The 18,755-nt window shown below is 37.8% G+C and overlaps 1 protein-coding gene across 50 annotated transcripts in view; it reads left to right on the forward strand.

The window, feature by feature from the left end:
- Window positions 1-3,957: 3,957 nt before the first annotated feature.
- The window catches only part of ahnak (AHNAK nucleoprotein), a 36,269-nt gene continuing 21,471 nt past the window's right edge, over window positions 3,958-18,755 (forward strand). For 30 of the 50 annotated variants that reach the window (XM_049484066.1, XM_049484083.1, XM_049484081.1 and 27 more), the window contains exons 1-2: window positions 3,959-4,318; window positions 13,862-13,914. The gene's annotated coding sequence lies outside the window, so the exon portion shown is untranslated. Of the gene's footprint in view, window positions 4,319-13,861; window positions 13,915-18,755 lie in introns of all 50 variants that reach the window. The other 20 variants (XM_049484067.1, XM_049484086.1, XM_049484102.1 and 17 more) reach the window with 2 other exon arrangements.

Here is an 18,755-nt window from a genome sequence, read left to right on the forward strand (position 1 = left end):
TTGTTAAGGAAGGTTCAAACAATGGGGCACTCTGTAGGGGTTTTGAGAAAGCAGCGAGGGGCCTAGTGAAAGGCTGTTTTGATAGCGGTGGGTAACTCCAGCAGTGGCTGTAGGGCATACTTTTAAACTCTACATCTGATCTGTAGTAAAATTATCAACAAGATGAAGGCAAAAGATTTCCAGTGGAAGCGGCTGCTTGGAACATTTGATTAGCATTACAGGTCTATCAGGGAGCACAACGGCAATGTAAATCAGGTAATGAACGCAGACGTGTCTCTAGGTTAGGTTTTAGTTTCTCGTTGATTTTAGAGGTACCAAACCAGAAGGTAATCTTAATTAAAAAGTAGAGACTGGTAAGAAAAGAAATGTGTTCATAATGTTACAAGACAAATTATTTACTTTTATCATTAATGATTATAAGCCCCAAATTGTCTCTGTACCAGCTTATTTGGAATGTGTTTCAGGCCTGAAATAAAGGAATGTATGTATGTTAATAAAGTAAAGAAAGTCAGACAAGGACCAGACAAAGCATGGATTTATTGTGTCTGTTATTGTTTTTGTTTTTTTTTGCGTAAATTTAGGATTGTGCATAAAAATAGTCCAGTCTGTCTGAAATACATAAAGCAATTCAGCTTCAATGCTGTTAAATTAGCTGCAATAAATCTACAATTAACAAGACTAAACCCAACAAAGAGAATGGCAGACTGTAATTTGAGAACTCATTGTGAAATCTTAAGATTTCGGTGCTTGGGAGGAAGTCAGTCCTGAACTAGTTACAGGCAACCTATGTGAGTTCTAAGTGAGTTCTGAATTGATTAACTAAAATAACAGGTTCTTCAAACACAGAATTCTGACCTAGTTGTGTTTGTACTTCATAATGTAATGCACAAGATATGTTTTGGAAATATTAGCTGTCATTTCACATGTGCAATGTCATCATCCCTTAGGCTAGAGATATGTTTGCTGTTTAGCATGCACATGGACAGATAACTGGCTGCACCATGAACGAGACTTTTCACATACACTTATGTGTTACGTGTGTAACTGAAAGGATATTAAAGCCATATTTACCACACTGCATAGAGTTCATAAGAACGTTTTTCTCGGTTTAAAAACATGAACTTAAAACTGTGCTGGACTGAGGTGCACAGCTTTCGACACGTGCATTTACAAGCATGTGCTAAACTATGTGGATGGAGGCCATGCGGTTAACTTGTGTTTACTCCTACTGCCCTGTGCTCCCCCTCCCCCTCCTGCTTCTCAGGCAGCAGCAGCCTGTCACTTACACAGACACAGAGACAGCGCTGTGTATCTACTTCTTGTGTCAATAATCGAAACATTGCAACATGACGTGTTTGATCTAATTGCCTTAAGTGTTGTTGCATGCGCACATTGTGTTGGCGATGCTTAAAGGATAAATCGTGCAGCCCTACATACAACATCTATCAGCATAGGAATACAAGTATTATACACTCCTTTCTCCTCTTTTTTAGATGAATTGTTCCAAAATAAAATGTCCAAAATCTAAAATAAAAGAAGAGGTGTACAGGATAAGTTATTAACAGAACACAATGAAAATAAACACAGAGCGAGAGCTTCCTTGGCCCAGATTTAGCCTAGGTCTAGACTCAGAAGAATTTCCAAAGGTAAATCATGGTCTAAGACCAGGCTTCATCCATGTCTGGGAAACCCTCCCAAAATGGATTTAGATGCTTAACGTGAATGACTCAGATGTGAATGACTCAAACTCAAGCCTTTCCTCACGAGGATAAAGGCACAGAAGTAAACACATAACTCCTCATCTTTAAAAAAAAAAACTATCATATAAGCATTAAAGCATTACTTATTCACCCAAGTATGGGTGTATAAAACTGGGGAAATGTACAGATTCTGCACACTATTGCATTTTTTCATTGCTGAAAAAATGTGTCTCAGTCATGATGAGTCATAAGAACCACCATCCCAAGGGTGAACCATTCATCACGCTGTGGATGTCCATCTGTAACTGTGGCTACATTGTAAACTGAGTGTAAATACAAGTGTAAAAGCTGTCATTAACTCCCTCTATCTCTATCTCTATCTATCTCCTCTCACTGTGTCTTTCAGTTATTGGCCCGTTCTAGAATAGTGAATACAATTAAAATATGGAAATATCTGACACATCAGTTAACTCTTTAATCGTAAACTCATAGATTCCACACAACACCTTTAAAAACAGGATGTGTGTTAGTGTATCCTAGTGTATTTTTTTTACAAAGTAATGAGATTAGACATGTGACATATCTCATATCTGGTTTTCTGATAGAGGAAGTGACATCACTGTTTATAGAACTGTTCCATATTTGTGCAGTTTTGTATCAGAGTGATCAGTCAAAATTGCCCAGAACTTTGCCCAGACATAATATTATTTAGTGTATGAATCAGGAAGTAAGGCAAACAACAATGTATGGGATGGGAGTCATATAGGTCAAAATATATAGGCCTAAAATAAAATAAAATAAAAATACCCAAAAAATACCCAGTGGCAAATTATTTAAAGCAGATGGTAACCGTGTACTAATTCTATACAAGCTGGCTGTATTTTACTTTCCAGCAAAAGGATAACAGCTGCACAGGCCTATGACAGTAATACTAGCTAGCTAAGTTAGATAGGTAACTGAGGTAGATAGCCTGGGTTTTTTTTTTGTTTACAAACAAATAAATTGTCACCTTCCCCTGTGTAAATTTCACTTATGTTTAACTCGAGTAGCACCGCTGAGGTATATTTATAATTAGAATAGCACTACTGTACCATAACCAAGTCGCCTATGTATTAGTTGGTGACTTGCTAGCAAGGATGAATACAAATACTAAGCATTTACTGTGAATTCAGCTCTGATATAATGGTAGAAGATGCTGGACAGACCCACACTTACCAAGTTAAGTTTTTAACCTTCTTGTTATGTTATGAGTGAAACTGACCCATTTGAAGATCTAGGAAAAATATATGTAGTATGAAACTTCTTCTGCTTGCTTTAATTAGTGTAATCAACATACAATATGTCAAAGCCTAAAACTAAAACAAAATTGCAATGTTATGTTTCATTGTAAAAGGTTATGTAAAACTATTGTTTTATATGTTGGTCTTTCAAAAGTAATAAAGTAGTGAAACATAAAAATGACAAACGAGTACATTATCCTATATGATCCATTACATGGAGTTAGTAATGAAATAGTCACACTGATTGTTAGGATTCTTTTGGTTGGGAACTCCATTGCTGTTCCTGACAAATTAACATAATAGGAGGGTTAAATGGTAGCTTTTTTTAATGAGGTAGGAAATAGGTTATATATTTGTACAATCTTAGCTCATTTGATACAGTCTTTAGCAGGTTAATAAGCTTTTTGGTAGGTTAGCTTTGGATTATAATATCTTGAAAGGCATATTTTACAGCTGTAGTTTAGTTACAGCACCTCTCAAAATGTGTCCTCACTTCTTGTTCTCATTTCTGCGAGTTCATTCTTGCAGGTAACTTGTCAAGAACATTCTTCTAAAGAACACAAGTTCTTCAACAATCTGTTTGTTCTTCACAATCATGGTATTGAGAAACACCCATTTTACACCCTTTTACCAACGCAACTACAATCATGTTCTCTAAAAGTTCAGGCCTTCACGTCCATATTTCCTCAACAGTGCGTGGGCTGAAGGGCAGAAGCAGACGACCACTCCCTTCTGCTTTACTTTACTTTTCTTCTTAACCCACCCGTATTGCGCCTCCCGAGCGGACCCCGCCCCCGAGCTGGGCTTGGCCTCAGTAGTTGCTGGTAGGTCCTTGTGCTCACCGTAACGGCGGCCTGCTTGGAAGTAAGACCCAGTAACCAATCGTAGCGCCAGTGGGCGTGGCTGATGGAAACACTGGTAGAGGATGAAGGGAGGGAGGGGGGCAAAAAAAAAAAGAACAAACAACGCCTCCCTGCCACACCGTTCCCTCCCTCCCTCTTTCCTCCTGAAGATCCCTGCCCTGCCCTGCGCTCAGCCATTCTCCATAGCCCCAAGTTACGACCACAGCTTCTGAAGAGAGAGAGAGAGAAAAAAGGGAGTGAGAAAGAGAGAGAGAAAAGAAAAAGTTAGAAAGGCTTTAAGCCTTGGGTGGACAAAAAAAAAAAAAAACCTAGAAAGTGTGTGAGAGACAGAGAAAGTTTGAGTTCTCAAAGAAAAAAAGTTTCAGACAGCATCTGTGTGGGAGAAAACTTTTGGGGGCTGTGGCAGAAAAGGCGTGTCCGGCTGAGGATGCTCATGCCGAGGTGGTAAAAGCTTTGGATGCAGGATCTGCTCCAGGTAAGAACTTATCCTTAACCTTATACGTCTTAAAACACTTTTAAAGTGTTTAGAATAGGCTGTAGATCAAGCAAAAGCAATCTGCCTTCGTCATATGTAACTTTGTTTTAAACTAATGCGTAAAGAAGTGACATACCAAGCTTTAAGGGCGTGTTTACCTCAGAGTACCAAGTTTGGTACCGAAGGTCTTATGAATGTAAAAATGCTGGATATCTATCTATCTATCTGTTATGTGTATGGAACAGTGCTAAGTGATTAGAACAGAAGTCTGCAGCTTAGCTTCTTTATTGTAGCCTAATGTCATTGGTGTAATACTGTGCGTAAATCAAAAAACGAATAAAATAGAATGCTAAGGGCGTGTTCAGCGAAGTTCTGGGGTCTGTTGGGAGTCTTTATCTGTGCATATATGAGTTATGAGCCCCCGTCTGTCTGAAGACAATGAAGCATAACTTGGATCATGAGGAGAGGTGGGTGTGTATGTATCTATCTCTCTGGTTGCACAGTGGCTTCTCCGTTACGCACAGGCTTTTTGGACAGAAATAAACCGTTCAAGACAAGTTTTTTAATGGCTTTTGCTCTAATGGGAATCGAGTAGTAATACACTTTTAAACAGCATGTCTTTGAATAGCCAGATATTGCATTTGAGAGGCAACAGTGCGCATTAGCTCAGCTAATAAGGGCGCAGCAGGCTATTGGCAAGGAAAAAAGCTCGGATTTGTTTGCATGCCATGCAAAGGATATGCCCACACCTTTGGTTTTGTCTGTAGAAAAAGCTTCAGCAGCGGTGCTGGTCGAGTTTGGCTGTGCAACGTGGATATAACGTTGGGCTCGGCGTGTACGCACGCACTCGTCACACACGCAGCTGGAGTGGTGTTGCGCACGCTCGAAAAGTTTTAGTTTGTATGAAGAAAAGTTTCCGATGTTTATATATTTGTGTTTTTAAGGTTGTGAACGTGTGTTTTATGCTATGTAAATGCTGATAAACAAGAGTTGTTTTACGTATTTACGCATAATGCTGCTTCCACGCTTTCAGGCTTGAGCTTATTTTCTGTCCACGTTGATTCTCCGTGCTCATAATCTCACGTGTGGTTTCATACTCTTCCAAATGTGGTCACAGCCTGAAGATTTGGGCAACGTCAGCATATTCCACTGTATGACTATAACTAAGACCGTTGTAAAAAAAAAAAGTTTTATGGAATTTGTTTGGTGTTTGTGCACATTGAGACTGGGGTACTGCTAGTAAATTTAAGTTGAGGTGTGGCGTTTAAAGAAAAGAAAAAAAAACTCCACTCTAAAGTAGTGAAGCTTAAATGTACTGAAAATGGGTGGAGTCTGGTCATTCTCAGTTTTTTTTCTCGATTTTCTTAACCTGGGATTCTGGCCAGGGTGTGGGGAGTGCGAAAAGAGGGGGATGGTGGTGGTGGTGGTAAGGGGGGGAGTGGGGGAGGTGGGGGGTGATGGAATGTAGTGGTTTGGAAAGACTTACTAATTGAAACCAGGTCTGAAGCACAAGAAGGAAAAGTACAGCTTTGCTTGGAAAAGGAAAGAATGAAATGTTTTATTCACGCTCTGCTCTTATTTAACGCTTATGTGGAGGTGAGGTTTGCTGCAGAAATGCTCTCCTAACTTCTCCTAACTTTTCAAGAACTTGAAGAGTTAGGAGAACAGGAGAAAAGTAGAGTTTCTAGAGTGGAAGCTCTTCGGCATGGCCTATTCAAACATTTTCAAAAAGCTCAAAAAATGAAATGAAAAACTATATACACGGGTACAAGGAGTGAGGAACTACGCATTTAGATCCCATCCACCCCTCCCTCTGCTGCCACACCCTTCTCACTCCTTTCGTTTTTTTGTAGTTGAGAGTATCACTACATGATAGAAGATACCATCAAGATGTACAGATAGAGGCCATAGAAGATAAAGAATAGCCTTTTCAAATTTTGCACATTCTGTTCACAGGGATTTGTACACAGACTATAGTTAGTAGCAACAATCAGGTTCAATCAAGGTCCAGCATGTCTTCCATGTCTTCAGCAATGGTTCAACCTTGACTATCTTGAGGTGATTGCACTGTGTGTTTGTGTTTCTAAGCAAAACAGGACAAGACAGCTCAGCCACAGTTCTTCGAGATTCTCTGTTAAGGGACAGACCACACACTGTACATTGAGGTTTTAGAGTGACGGACTGAAACATCATTGCTCAAAGAAACTAGTTTCAGGCGGAGGCACCACTTTCTCCTGCAAAGTGTTGATAGGGTAGATAGGAGGGGTGCCTCCGAGACGTTTTCTATGCCAGTGTGAAACGGAAAGACTCTGGACGTGCGCAGACTTCCTCTGTCATTTCCTTACAGGGTCTGGCATCTACACCAAATGGAGAACAGTATGGAGGAACAGCCCTCTTAACAACCAAGTGTGATATTTTCTATTTGTTTGTGTTCTCACCTGCACCATGCTTTGTTTCTGACTCAAGAACCCACTGATAAAGACCTGAATGAGGGCTTTCATTTGCGGTTATCTTTGAAATGGTTTGTTTAGATTATCCCCTGCTGATAAGAAAGGACCACAGACATAGGGATGTTGACAAAAAAACTGAATGAGTTCAATGAGGCATATGTGACTGCATAATTATCCTAACAGTTTTCTTCTGACACATCCAGTTTTTTGAAACCTCTGGCCTGGTTGTGTGAATCCACTGTGCTTCAGCTTGTCCAAACTAAGCTGTAGTTGAGAAATACTGACTGTGGAAGTTAGGAACAATTGAGCAAAAGGCCAAACCCCTGCCAAAATGACAGTGACTCAGAACCACACGTTGATTTTTCATCATTTTCCATGTGACTGCATTCTATTGTAAGCAGCAGTCTGGGACGTGCAATATGGGACTGGGAATTCTTTGTGAAGGCCTTTAATTTTCTTAACACTAGTGAACATAAAAGGAGACTGGGAATAAAAAGAAAAATAAATGTAAAAGTATTGCAGTTGTTTAGCTTATGTTGTATAAGCAATAAGCCACTGTTATTCAAAGCACATCTCTATAAAATGGCAAGATCCCTTTTAACTATGACGTGTAACTGAAAATCAGTGCTAAAATATTTAATTAGAAGTCATTTTGGACTTATTCTACAGGTCCATTTATCATGAATTCAAAGTTAAAACAATGTAAAGAACAATTGACAAACATGAAGCAAAAAAAAAAGTTAAAACTTGTGTATTTTAAAATGCAAGTTTGCTCAATGCACACAGTTTACTTTAGGTGCTAAGCCTGAGGGGGTGTGGCAGCAGTAAGAGCAATATAAATGAAGGACTTGAAGGAACATGCCTTCAAGATCTATACAGCAATAAGCACATATGTTTTGTCAAGATGTGCGAGTGTTGCACATGATCCTGCTCAACACCTCAGTTCTTTCTCAACTACTTTTGCTGATACCTGTCTGATGTATTGACTGAACTGTTGCAACAAGCTAACCGCTGCCTGGTGCTTTTCCATGTTACTGATTGCACGGACAGTGTGTTCCGCCTGTTTCTTCGGGTGTTCATCATCCCACACAATACAGTTTAATGCATTTGGAGGGTTGACAGATTGTGAAATAGACAGTGCTGGTGTTAATCAAATTTCAAAGAGTTATTGGCAGGTATCTGTGGACATGTTCTCCAAAGGTTGTGTCATATTTGCCATAGGTGGTCATGGAGATTCTGCAAAATCCTGTAAGAGAAAGGAACTTTGGGATGATGGAAACCACATGTTTATTGTGCTCTCACGGACATTTATCTTAAAACTTTCCATTCACAAAACCTCAGCAATGTACAGATTCAGTAACATCCTTATCTGTAACCAATACCTTGGCGAGTCAAACTAGGCATGACCTGACATGTAGACCAAATTGCTAGGTTCTTCACACCCATTGCAGCAGCAAAAAAAAAAAAAAATGTTGCGTTAACACACTGTGCTATGCAACGAGCCTTGAGGGATCCACACATTCGAAACATGATTCTTGACATGTGTGTTATATTATCTGTACTTACCATCAGTATTCAAACTTAGCGATTTGAATATAAAAGAAATGCTAGTGGCCAGTTTTGGCCTCTCTTTTTTTTTAGCATCTTTGAGTCATTTCGTAGAGATGTTAGTTGCTTTTGTAACTAATTGAGAACATGAGTCATATCACTGCTCTGGACTACGCCCTTTCCACTACTCTAAAATGTTTGACAGAGTTATTACAGAGCAAGCAGTAAATCCTTACGAAAGGACTTGGAAAAAAAAAGATGTCAATTTAAGACACAGTGTGGACAAGCCTTAAACATATGCAGCATCCTTGTTACAATAGTTTATATTATTGCAATTGACACTTTAAAACCCTAATTATTGTGATTACCTTAGTTATCATAGTTCATTATAATGCTTCTATCATTGTGGATAAAAGACTCCACTCCATTAATACCCAAGCAAACCAGTCTAGCCAGTCTGAGTTTTTTTCTTCCCCTTAGGTTGCATATCTACACCCTAACTGCCAAGTGACAACGTCTGTCTGTGAACTGAGCACTTTCATTTCTTTAACATGTTCTTTAGTACTGCTGTTTTTAAATTCTACTTCTTTAATTCTACTCCATTACAACAAAAAAAAACACCTCATTTAGATCACGATTGCTTCAGTGCACGCACTGCATGCTTTCAGTTGGGTTTCGTCTTACTGTTTGTCTGCAGAGCGCACAATAACTTGCAGAAGTTTAAGTTCTTTGGCTGAATGTGGGTTTTCAATTGAGTCCATCTGGATGGGAAGATGGAACATTTTACCACTTGGTAGTTATCCTCGATTTTCCAGAAGTGAGTCAGCACTCGTTTTGAGGCGTTTTTTTTTCTCTCTTCTGCTACAGCACAATCTCCATATTTGCCATATTCCCCAGTGATTAATGAGGTAGTAGTGAAAAACATTTCTGCTTGTCAAAGGCCACGACTAGTGGATTTATTGACTTTTGCGCTGTCCAAATGCTAACTCACCATGAGCACACTCCTCCAATTAAACAGTACAACATTTTAATTAAAACAACAGGCCATGGAGGCACATCTTGTGCTATAAACAAGGCTTCTTTGTCGTCTTTGTTTGTGGGTGGGAGGAGGACGGGGGCACCCGTTCGTAATTATGGTAGATGTTTGTGGGAAACCTCACTGAAAAACCGTCTCTGTTACTGTCTCTCTTACTTCGTACACACACGATTGTCATTCCTCAGCAGATCTGCAAGTCTTGTTGAGTCTTTTTTAGAGTCTTATTGAGTCAGTGATTAAAATGTACATTTACTTAAAGTTGGAGAGACGGTTTAATAACACAGGAAATAATCATTCCAACCATTTTGCCTCCATTGGATAATAATCGGTCAAAGCTCATAAAACAAGTATCCTGTTTTTGTGGTGCAGACACAGTGGGTGAACAGAGTGATTGGGCAAAGTGTAGGACATTGCTTTGGAGTTAGTCACTGCAGGAGAGGCTGGGCGCTCTTCCAGCTGGCCTGACGGCTCTATCAAGGAATGTGTGTGACTGGAGGCCAGGGTGGGGCCCTCTGTGCTCTGCGCTCTGAGCATGGGAGATGGCGTGCCCACGGTTTCTCTCTTATTCAACGTAGGGTGTTTCCTATACTTTACATGCAGTATGCGATGACTAGTTTGTAGTGAAGATGCTAGAATCCTTTGATTTGTGAAGATTTGTGTTGACGCAACATGCAAAGCCCTGGATTAGATTGTTATCTTTGTTGCATTTTCCATTCTATCTCATGCACCATTTGTTTGTCATTGATCTTGACCTGATCGATTAAACCCATGCCATCCAGATGTTGTTAAAGGAAGCTGCTCTGTAACTAGGTGACAGCAGCATTAATAGAAATCAGTAGAAGTCTCATGGATGCAGTCTTTGGAGTGTACACAGCTGCTCTGCCACGCGCTATTCTGTGCAAACACTTTGACAAGCCCATCCAGCCTGTCCTTTATTGCCACAGGTCCATGTCTATTTCAGTCCCAGCTCAGAAATAACTAACTGCATAATGAAACAACAGGATAGTGAGAGCTTCTAGCAATGCTTTGGTAATCTTGGATGATAAAAAGCTTTGGGACGCTGAGAAGCACATTTATCTCTGTTGTTTATGAACAGCGCAGTACTATTGATACCACCAACACTGACTTGTGAAGGCCTCATCCCCCCACTACCTCCCTTGAACCACAGCATAACATACCAACTCTTAAAGATATGAGTGAAAAAAGTGAGAAAATAAATCTGTACTTTATAGTCTTTATTTAAGTCTTTCATGTGTGCAATTAAAGATGGCATCTACAATAATTTTAGGATTATTTAGGAAATAAATAAATAAAATTAAGTAACCTTTAAATAACAAGGTTGACTTGAAGGTTGAAATATCATAATCAGCATTTCCACTGATTGTATATTATATAAAATGACTCTACAGGTCTATAAGACAGAGTATCACTTTATGTAGAGTGTTCCTGCAAATTGCTGTTTTCTTCGAGTCCCAAATGGTCATTAAGAGTTAAAGTTAAACCACAGCGAAGAGACATAATTACAGTTGTTCTGCAACACTTTCTAGGGCAGGTCTCTACTGGCAGATACCTGTCTGCTCTGACTTCAGCATTTCTTTTCAGTGTCAGTAAAGGTCTCCCCCTCCCCTTTAGCTGCCTCAGGCACTTGTCTTAAAAAAAAACTCTACTCTGGTCACAGAGAAGATTTCAAGACATCATGATTTCCTAAAAAAAAAAGTAAAACCTTTTTTTTTTTTACCATAGCTTTTTTCAGAGACCCAGTACTATTGGCCTAATGGAAGCCTTAGTCCATCAATTAAACTCCAATTGCATCAGATTATGACTTAACAATACTTAACAAGACCCTAACCCAATAGAGGTATCACTATGTCATTCCATGTAACAATTACATTAAAATATTTTAAATAGTGTCAATGAAACCAAAATGACCCCAAATCCAGAACTAGTTTATTTGAAGTGATCTTCATCAGATTACTTTTTTACATGGCAATTGGCTTGCATCATATCCTGTCATCCATCAATTGCTTTATTGCTTTATTAGAGGCACTAAAGAACCGCCACATTCTCCACATTTTTCCTGACACAGGACGACACACGTAAAACAGGCCTCACTTTGTTCTTAGACATCTAACATTGTACATCTCAAACTTAAGATGAACTTTATAGGCTGTGCCAAATAGTATTTTAAAAATATTATTATTTAATGAGACACTATTTTACACAGTTAAACTGCAAAATAAAAAAACTTAAAAGAGTTTTTTTGCTTAAGTTGTGCTGTGTTGTATTGTTTGTTGATGCTGATTTCCAGCATTATAAATTAAAATACATAAACAAAACTATGCTCTTAAAAACTGCCTTTAAAAATGTTTTAGCTTCTAAGACAGCGTGAAATTAAGGACACTAGAAAGCCATTCTTTTGTTCCAAATGCTGCACATTAATAATGTTTAATATTTGATTAGAACGTGATTAAAAGTTAGATACTTTAAATGTAAAGTGCATTTTCAGGGACGTAATATTTATTATTTGATTAACTGATAAAAAATAATGAATTGGAACACTATCATTGTATCGTATTAAATCTAGGGCTGTATCTAACAATAAATTTTTATTGATTTGTCAAACAATTAACTTTTGATTAGTCAGTTAAAGTAATGACTAATTTATTGATTTCACAATAACAAAATAGTACTTTAAAACTTTAATCATATTCTGAAAACACATATTATGTACTTAATATAAAATTATTTTGCACACAAAAATATCTCATTATTAACAGGTGATCTCTGTTTCGTACATAAAGGTAAATAAACATTTTAGTATTTAAATACTAGATCTAAAACTTAAAATGGATTTGAATGGGAATTAATTTATCACTAGTGTAATATGAATTAATTACAGTAATATGTAAGCACTGGCAAATTTATTTTTATTTTTGTATTTATTTTTTTGCATAAATGTTGTACAGTAAGATGCTTGCACTTATATAGTGCTTATATATATATATATATATATATATATATATATATATATATATATATATATATATATATATATATATATATATATATATATACCAGTAGTAGTGTAGCGTGTGCTCTAGAGAAATCCAGATCCAAAACCTTTTTACACAGTATTTAGTGTGGTAGGTGTGATGTTCGGGACACAGTCCCTATTTTCATTGGGTGTGGCCATGTTTGCTCAGCTTTGATGCAGGTAATGCAAATACATGTAGCCCCTAAAACAAAAATAAATGTTAATTAGGTTGCCCTTTCCTTAATCAAATCTATTTCTACATTTGGTGAATCATTATAGAATCATAATCCCTAATATAAATCCCTTAAATTTACATTGTAGGGGTAAATAGGTGTAGCTATCAGTTACGCCACTGCTGCACTTCAGCAACTGCTTGTTCAGGTAGTTGTGTGTTTAGTGTGTGGTGATAAGCCATGCATTCATATAGCCTGTTACACACTTACCCTGAAAGAGCCGGTGCAGCTGATAAGGTTTGCTTTGACTAGGGGCTGACACTGACATTGTGTATATACAGTGTGAGAGGTAGAATATCAGAGCAAACAGTGCACTGCTGTGGACTCATGATTTTATTGTGATTAGACTCAATGGAGTGAGATAGGGATTGCTGGAGAATGTAGCATGTTTTTTGTATTATGAAGTGGTGATATAGAGTCAGAATGGAAGACTGTTTATTCGAATGAGGATTTGCACATGACTGTGGGGAACCCTAGAGGGCCTCAGTTTTGTAATGTGGCAGTCTATTTCAAGAAGAAATGATAGTGAGGAAACAGCTTTTGGGGCTGTGGGTTATGTTTAGTCTGATATTAACTGAAACTGATGTTTTCTTCTTTTCCAGATCATTTCACAATTATTTGTTGCATTGCTCGTAAATAAACTAGAATAAATAGTTGAATGTAATCCAGAGCAGCAGGCGGGTGCATTTATTTTTAGGGAGTGTTGCACAGGATCGTGATTTAATTAGCTTTTTATTTGCATTTTATTGAAATACAATCAGCTTATCATCTGTTGGTTTTAACTAGTTAAAAACTAGTTTAACATACAGAGCTGCAAAAAACAAACAAGCAAACAAACAAACAAAAAAAAACTCCCGAAAGAGAAGCTTTGGGTGTGTACAGGCTCAAATAAGCTGAGGGCTTAGGTCAGTGTAAAGGAATGCTGCCTGTATTATGTGTTTATGCAGTGTCTGTTTCAGTCACTGTCGCCCTCTGAGGGCAACCAAGAGAAAGTGGAGAGCAATGGGTGGGGTCGTATTTTGAAGGAAAAGGAAAAAAAGGGGAAAAAAAAGATTTTGCGTGTTCATAGTACACATGAGTACACCCAATACCAGGCAGAGCCACTGTATACTGATTTTTATGTGGGTTTATTCTCATTAAGTGTGGTTATTGTGGAGACCTCAATTTTAATGAAATGCTCTGCAAAAATCCTTTAACGTGTCTAATCTTTTGCCTTTTCGTCTTTTCTTTCTTTTGTTACAGAAAACAACAAGTAACACAGGGGTGGCACGGAGCGTGTTGTGCCTGATCACAAGGTAGGTTCCTTCTGGTTTTAATTCTTATGTTCAAAAAGAGCAGAGGGTAACGTGGATAGTGGTTAGAATAAAATGGAAACAGTAAATATGTATTAGCTATTTTTGGTAATTTCTTGTTAAGCACTTAAAAACAATACTGCAAAACAAAATAAACATACACATATGTCTTGATCTTATATTGTATATAATATAATTAATAACATTGTTTTTGGTACATATCTCTGTTCAATACAATGCCAGAAAAAAGGTACAGTTTCACCAAGGTGCAAAAGTATAACTGTACTCACAGAGGTTCACTTGCCAGGGAGAAAGTGGAGGGGGTTATTATTATCTTTGCATAATTTAAATGTTATAGTATAGACAAAAGTATAGACTAATTATATGAATGATAAATACAGATCTAAAAATAGCACAATTATAATCTCTATTAATTTGTACTAAAATGTACCCTTGTTTAGGGTATGATAAAATGTTAAAACACTTGTGCTTGACCTCTAAAGCACAAACAAATAAAATATGATACCCATCACAAGATCTGTGATAACATCTAGAGCTTCTGCACATCACAATGTAAATGATTAAACCAGTGCCTATAAACTAAAGTCAGACTGCAGAGCGCATATGGAATGTTTGTCATGAAAGCCATGCTTGACTCAGGAAGGTCATACAGCCGTGTCTGTGCTGTAAAAGGCCTGTGCTAAGAAATTTGACACTTCGTATCCACAGTGTTTTGCCCTCCCATAGTACTGCTTGACCACCTGTTCATGACGTCCAGTTCCCCATGCCGTTGCTGGGCCTTTCAAGACTGCCCAGTTCATGCCAGCAGCTGGTGGACGGCAGCTGCAGAAATATTCTCAGGCTGAAAATGGCTTGGTTCCTAATTTTACTTGTGGACGGAACAACAAAACATTCTGGACATTTGATAGACATAGTTTTAAAGTAATTGTTGTTTTCTCTTGTTACTCTTGTTTAGCTCAGATTGTATTGTTCTTCCTCTGTATGAATGCAGGGGTACTGTACAAAAAGTTGATATCCAAAGCATATGAACTGCCTGATACCCCCCCCCCACCCCTTATTTACATAGCATGGTTCAGTCTGCCCTTAAGACAGGTGTGACTTGTACTGTTGCAAGTACTGCACTGAAGGGAGTGTTGGGAGTGTTCACTCCCACAGTTGGAAGTGAAGCATCACATTGCATTTAGTGGAACAATCTGGTTACCAGAAATGCAGAGAAAGAAAACAGAGACGAGAGAGTGAAAGAATTATATCTCTCAGTTTTTTTGGGGCGTATTCTGGCTGTGATGGAAATCAACCTGTTAGCTGTGTTGCTAGTAAACATGCTAACATTCATTCTTTAATATCTTTACATTTCACTTTTCACATTTCGTTCATTATTCTGTTGACAAGTACTTACCTGGACAGGCATAAACAGCTTCATGATCTGCAGAACAAAAGTACCCATGCATTTGTACTGCTCTGTGCCTAGCGTTTGCCTGGTGCTGGTGTAGCTAGTCACCCCCAGGTTGCTGGTTGTCCTGCATATAAGTATCCAAAACCAAAGCTGTTTTGCTGGTGACCAGCTGTGCTGTTCATTTCTTTTTTATCTTTTTTATTTTCTCCAGCAGAGCAATTCTTTCTCATGCATTTTTGTTTCAAACTTGAGTTTGTTCTTTTCATTTGTCTTTGTAGATTAAAAAAAAAAATATTTACATTAGTAGATTAGCATGCTAAATGTAGCTAAATGTAAAGCATTTGACTAAGCATGTTTAGGAAGTCAACATAGGTCATCAACAAAGTAGGAAAGTTCATGCTAAGTTTTAATCCTGCTGCTGTCAAACGTTATTTTAGCAAGGTATGTTTGTTGTATTGTAATAATTTACTACAGTTATGTTTGTCTCGACTGGTGGGTCCAAAAATCCCTGGGAGAACCCCTATCGTACCTATCGTCAGGGCCGTTTCAATGCATTTGGGGGCCCAATGATTTCTGAAGTTTCATATTTTGCCGACTGCAAGAATTATTAACCTGGCTGCGGCTGGCTACTTCCAGTAGCTAGTGGGAGGGGCCAACCTGAGAGAGATTCTGATAACAGTGTTGATGTACTTTCCTGCATTGACAGTCACAAAATTTAAAGGGTTGCTCAAACAGTTAGTTATTTCATTCAATTCAAAACCAGTCATTAGCTGAGGGGCCCAGGCCAGCTTGGGGCCCTTGACAATGGACTGGGCAATTGATGGGTTTGCTTGACTTGTTTCAGCGTGCCTGCCTATCGTACAGAGGCCGTTATAGTTCCATAGTTCTGAAATTCCAGACTTTAGATCAGCTTTTTATCTGCGTACGTTGTTAGCCTCCTCCCACCACAATGTTCAATGATCAAGTTGTCCGGACCCTACGTGTTGTCTCAGCACTGCATTGACACTGACATGGTGGTGGTGTGTTAGCTGATATTTTGCACTGGTATGAATGGATCAGACACAGTAGTGCTGCAAATGTATACCACTTTCACACACCAATGCATCTTGTAATCTTTCAATTTGCTTGCCTAAACAGCCTTTTAGATCATGAAGCTAGTGAGGGATATAAAGTAGCTGGAAAATATGTATGTTAAGTAGCTTGATGGGCAGGGATGAGAAGGGAGTGTTCCGACCCCATCAGAAAAACAGAGGCGGAGGAAGGGTGTGGAGTTAAGCTAAACTTTAAAACATGCTTCAGCCAGGGAGAGGAATAACAGGTCATTCCTCTACTTGCTGGGAGTTGTTGAGAATCTGACCCTTGTTAGTTCCCCCTCCTCCAGCTTTGGGAGATGCCTGTTTCAGCCAACAATAATAGTAATAATAGGCTTTGTCTCAGGGTGTACAACTTCTATGTGTCCACAGTACAGTAATGCGTACATTTAATTTTTGATAGAAGGGGGATCCAAATATCTAAAAGAGCAAACCAACAGTAAACTAGTTATTCTGTTAAATGATGATTTTTGTTTTGATTGTAAAGCTACAGCAGGGCTTGCTGTCAGGAGCAGAAGGTATTTTGTTTGCATTTAGGCCCGTCTGCTTTCAGTAAACGGATCCTGCAAGCTGTCAGTTGGGAGTGTTGACTCTGCATCCGCAGAACATAGATTTGTTATTTTAAGCAAGTATTCTTATGGATTCTTGGTTTCAAGTGATTGTCAGGATGTTTTTCTTGGAAGGGAAGATTGTAGAACAGGCATTGGTGGTAAAATCTGATGACAGATGACAGATGCTTTACATTGACTTGTCAAAAGTTGTGGAAGAGCAGTATGTAAATTGATTATGAAGTGTTGTGAGGTGTTATATTCTTCTGGCACTGACAATCATTGCATATAGTTTTTTTTTTTTTTCAATTGAGAAGTTATAAACAAAGCCAATATAGATAATCAAGCATTGATTGGCACTCATTGCAGAACAAGGACAGAAGGACTGATGAGTCAGAGAATGTATAATGATTGGTGATAGCCAATCATTAAAAGTTTCTTACTACTGGTGAAATAACTTAGGCCTCATTTGCTGATCAAGGAATTTAGATATATGTTTTATTTTTTATTAATTAGTAACTGTACTGCAACAAAATACACATAACATATTGGGTTATATGTCTAATTAGCTACTAATCTCCTTTTTTTGCTTTATTTTACGTTTTGACACAATGTAAATCTAGCAGTTATTAGTTATGTTAAAATTTCATGACAATTGAACTAATAGAAATGCTCGAAAATTACAATTTTGACATTTTTGCAATGTTTTTTCTTTCTACTATAAAGTTGCCATTTTGAAGATACAGTATTTTGTATAAAAAATGTGACAGAAGTGATTTTTTTTCCTTAGTAAAGGCATAACAGTTACTATGACTATTATGACTATTGCTGTGCCTTTGACATTCCAAAAGATGACTAAAACCTTCCTCTATTTTAAACCTGTATAAGTGTAAAGGCCAAAACCTCTCCTTCTTTTTTCTAGATTCTAGAACACATATTAAACTGTAGTAAAAATGACATATTGCTTAACAAACAATGTAAAAATCTACAAGTCTGTTTACACGATCTGGTGTTTTCTTGTAGTCCGTCAACAGTCAGAAAAGTGTTGATCACAGTGCGGTATAAAATATGCACGTAGGTGTATTCATAGCCAAAAGGTCTTATGTAATAGCTGAGAGGATGGTTGAGGGGGTGGTATTAATAAAACAATGAGATGTCTGTGTTTGAAGTTGGAATGGCAGACCCACATGTTTACTGGACAACCCAAATGAAATATTTATCACCCAGTGGTTGCTTCATATTACAGTCCTTTATTTCTCCAAGCATATTGCAAAAACTATTTTTTTAAATATTTTATTGTACTTTGGTTTGCAGCATGCATGTTAATACTAATTTTCCCTTGTATTAAGGCGTGAAATACAATTGAAATAAACAAGTTAATCTATTATTACAGCTATGGAAAAAAATTAAGAGACCACTTCAGTTTCTGAATCAGTTTCTCTGATTTTGATATTTATATGTATATGTTTGAGTTAAATGAACATTGTTGTTTTATTCTATAAACTAGGAACATGTCTCTCAAATTCCAAATAAAACTATTGTCATTTAGAGCATTTTTTTTTTACAAAAAATAAGAAATGTCTGAAATGACAAAAACGATACAGAGCTTTCAGACCTCTAATAATGCAAAGAAAACAAGTTCATATTCATAAATTTTAAGAGTTAAGAAATAATTATTTGGTGGAATAACCCTGGTTTTTAATCACAGCATAATCAAACACATCATCTCAGTTTTTATGCATCTTGGCATGTTCTCCTCCACCAGTCTTACACACTGCTTTTGAATAATTT

This window comes from Astyanax mexicanus, chromosome 10, assembly GCF_023375975.1.
Source record: "Astyanax mexicanus isolate ESR-SI-001 chromosome 10, AstMex3_surface, whole genome shotgun sequence".
Classification (NCBI taxonomy): Eukaryota; Metazoa; Chordata; class Actinopteri; order Characiformes; family Acestrorhamphidae; genus Astyanax; species Astyanax mexicanus.